Here is a 4,340-nt window from a genome sequence, read left to right as displayed (position 1 = left end):
TTTCTTCGTCGTCCGCGTCCCAACCATCCTGGCCGTAGTTCGGCCAGGGCTCTCCGGATAGCGAGAGATGCTTCAGCGAATTTAAGATATCGCCGAAGGGTGAGTGCTGAAAGATGTCCGCAGCGGTGAATTCCGTGATCGGCGCCCAGTCGGATTCGATTGGCAGGGGCGCAGGAGGTTCGGTGTCCGGCAGAGAGTCCGGCACCTCGGAGTCATGAGCTTTATGCGGGACAAGGTAAGTGTTTGGCTCCATCGCCGTAGAAGTTGCAGCTCCCGAGGCGGTGTCCAGCCATCCGTCCTTGATCTGAGCGATCGGCTCCGGACTATGGGTCGGAGCGGATTCGTGTGCGGCCTCCAAGGTGTTGCCCGGCGGCAGAGTTAGGTCGTGCCCATTGTGACAGCACGGCACGCTCGGCTGTGGCTCAGATCCATCAAAGATCAAGTCCCCGCGGATATCGGCCGTGAAGTTTAGGCTTCCAAACCTGACCTGACGGCCAGGGGCGTAGCTTTCAATCTGCTCCAGGTGGCCAAGTGAGTTGGCCCGCAGTGCGAAGCCGCCGAATACGAAGATCTGTCCAGGGAGAAAAGTCTCACCCAGGACTGCGTCGTTGTCGATTGAAGAGGCCATCAAGCCTATCGGTGACGACACAGAGGAACTCTCAATGAAAGCACCAATGTCGGTGTCAAAACCGGCGGATCTCGGGTAGGGGGTCCCGAACTGTGCGTCTAGGCGGATGGTAACAGGAGACAAGGGACACGATGTTTTACCCAGGTTCGGGCCCTCTTGATGGAGGTAAAACCCTACGTCCTGCTTGATTGATATTGATATTGTGGATGTTTACAAGAGTGGATCTACCACGAGATCAAGGAGGCTAAACCCTAGAAGCTAGCCTATGGTATGATTGTAATGGTTGTTGTTGTTGCTGTTCTACGGACTAGAGCCATCCGGTTTATATAGACACCGGAGAGGGCTAGGGTTACATGGAGTCGGTTACAATGGTAGGAGATCTACATATCCGTATCGCCAAGCTTGCCTTCCACGCCAAGGAAAGTCCCATCCGGACACGGGACGAAGTCTTCAATCTTGTATCTTCATAGTCTTGGAGTCCGGTCGATGATGATAGTCCGGCCGATGACAGTTCGGCTGATGATGGTAGTCCGGCTATCCGGACACCCCCTAATCCAGGACTCCCTCACCAAGGCAGGAGTCATTCAGCCCACTCTCGGCGGACTGAATCTTTTCAATCACCGCACCCATGAGGGTCCGATGTTCATCGACGATAGAGGCGCTCCTTAACGCTGTCGATAGACCGCCAGGAAGCTCTGCTTGGACAGAGGTTGCCGGCGGAGTAGGCAAGCCTCCCCCCGTTAAAGGTGGCCGCTCGCCCGATCCTGGAGCCTTAAAAGTCTCCAGGACCGTGTCTGGCTGAGGTCCAAACCCAAGATCGCCCCCGCCGTCGACACGCCTAGGGGCCACCGCTCTCGTGTGTCTGGCCCCAGAGATATGCCCCCCTGGTCCGGGTCCCATTGAGACGACACCTCAGTGTCACACCTAGACTTTGGGGAAGGGGTCGCTGGAGGCGTCTCGCTCGCCAAAGCGTCTGAGCTCAGCGAATCCTTCGATGAGGACTGTCCGGCGCGAGACCTCGTCGGGCTGTAATATAGCGACAGTTAAAACTACTAGACCCAAAAAACCTCAGACGCATATGCGTGTTCGGATTTCGTATACTTACGACTTTTCCAGGGGCTGGGCCCTGGGATCCCACTCCGGGCTGCTGTCGGCAGCCGTGGTGGATGCCTCTGGGAGGGAACCTTTCCCCCTCTTGGGCGATTTGGCCTCCAGGGATGAGGAGGCCGTCCTTTTCTTCCCACCTCCTATGGGAGGCTCGTCTTCCTCCGCTTCCTCCTCTACGTCTTCAGAAGAAGGATGGTCACTGGAGTCTTCGGATTTTGCATCTGAAGCATCGCGACGACGGAGGCCACTCCGAGTCTTTTTGACCTTCTTGGAGGCCTCTTTCTTTGGCGCCTCGTAAGGCGCTGGGACCAGCATCTTCGTCAGAAGAGGTCCGGCCGGTTCCTCCGGCAGCGGGGCCGGACAATGTATCCACTCCACCTTTTTTATCCATCCCTGGGGTCATGATAAAGCATGATAAAAATGTCTCCATCAGGACATGCCAACTGAAGCATGGATGGACAGAGAATAGCAGTAACTTATTAGGCTTGCAGAATGGGATAATTGATACCCACGTCCTCGGATGAGCCCGGCCATGATTTGCCGGACTTAAAGAGCACCTTCCAGATATCCTTGTGGGAGGAGTCATAGAGCTCCCGAAGGGTCTGGTGCTCGGTTGGGTCGTATTCCCACAAATTGCAGGCTCGACGCAGGCAAGGGAGAACCAGGCGAACTAACATCACCTGTACTATGTTGACGAGTTTGACGTCCTTGTCGACCACACTCTGGACGCGCATCCGGAGCAGTGACAGCTCGTCGGACGAGGACCAGTTCAGGCCCTTCTTGGGCCAGGACGTGAGCTGCACTGGAGCTCCGCCTCTGAACTCGGGAGCTACAGCCCACTTTTTGCTGCGCGGTTCGGTGATATAGAACCATTGCTGCTGACATTCCTTGACGGAGTCGTTGAAGGTGCCCGTCGGCCAAACGACCTTGGGCATCTTGCTCACCATGGCACCGCCGCACTCGGCGTGCTCGCCACTCACCACCTTGGGCTTCACATTGAAAATCTTCAGCCACAGGCCGAAGTGAGGTGAAATCCAGAGAAAAGCCTCGCACACGACGATGAACATCAAGATGTTGAGGAAAGAATTGGGGGAAAGATCATGAAAATCAATCCCGTAATAATACATGACTCCGCGAACAAATGGGTGAAGGGGAAACCCGAGCCCTCGGACAAAATGAGGAAGAAACACGACTCTCTCGTGGGGCTCTGGAATAGGGACGATCTGTCTCGCCGGTGGAAGACGATGGCCGATCTTCTTGGCCAGGTACCTGGCCTCTCGGAGCCTCTTGATATCCTTCTCCTGGATGGTAGAGGCCATCCATTTGCCTGCTTCTCTGGATCCAGACATCTTTGGAAAACCTCTCTTCGATGGAGAAAAAGAGTGCTTGGGCGCTAGGGCTCGAACAGAGGGGAATGGGCTAGCGGAAGGAGAAGGCGTGGGTAAAGAGGAAGAGACCTTATCTCTTTATAGAGACGGTAAAAGCTTTTTGCGCCTCCCCACTTTCCTGGTGGAACCCGCTCGTTCTCCACTCGCCGCGATTAGCGGTGCGGTTGGATTACCCATACCCGTAATGATGAGGATCCCGCAATAAGGGGACACGATCTCTGCTGTGGCAAAACGTGCAGAGGAAACCGCCTCGCGATATGCGTTGTGGCTGGTTGTGGGAAAACAGTCCGAATAATGACCTGACCGTAATGACATGTTGATAGGGGCAAAGGTGTCCCGTCTTTAGATGAGATGATGGATATCGCTTTGGTGGAAGTGGACTTTGACGATCCGACTACGAACGTGCGAGGACGTCGCGCCTTAGCAATCGCTAAACCAACTCCGAGAGGTTATTGACCATGCCGGAGCACGATCAACCTGACCACGAGGGTATGTTTCCTACGAGCAAATGAAGAACAAGCAAGAAACTGAGATTGCAATCTAGATATTGCGAATATAAGATGAAAAGCTTTATTGATCAAGGTGGGGTTCTGTGACGCCTTTGTCTGTTCGTTGAACACAAACGAAGTACGCGAAGTTGCAGCTATGGCGAACTTTTAATCTAACAAAACCCAAAGTCTAAACGACACCATAAGGGCTGTATATGTGGAGGAAGAGGGGGGGATTTCGTGGCCCTTGGGGAAGGGGTCCGAAACCAACCATATCGCTTGTTTCCCCATACGGACTCTAGAAATAGCCTATACTCCAGTATTTCTAAAATATGTGGGCCTGGCCCAATAATAAGGTGACGCAGCACCTAGAATAGCCTCTGGATGAAAGTTATGAAGTAGCATCTTGTATATTTCGTCCAAGGCTTCATGCACTCATTATGGTGGCTTAAACGTCCTGAAATCATCACTTGTAACTCCGTTCTTGTTCCCCTTGCGCATGCCATCATCTCCATGCTTGTTCATGCTCCAATGTTCATCCTTCTCCAAGCTAGGCCCTTCATTTGTAAGCAAAACAAATGTATCCAATTTAGGCAGAATCATATTCTCATGAACATTAGAATCATTACCAAGAAACGAAAGTACCTGGTAATTTAATTGGCGTGCGCGAGCTCTAGTAATTGGTCCATTATGTATAGCAGCAGGGGCTGTGGGTGTAACAATGGTATT

The sequence above is a fragment of the Triticum aestivum genome, chromosome 3B (assembly GCF_018294505.1).
Source record: "Triticum aestivum cultivar Chinese Spring chromosome 3B, IWGSC CS RefSeq v2.1, whole genome shotgun sequence".
In the NCBI taxonomy this organism is placed as follows: Eukaryota; Viridiplantae; Streptophyta; class Magnoliopsida; order Poales; family Poaceae; genus Triticum; species Triticum aestivum.
Note: the sequence above shows the minus strand (reverse complement) of the source record.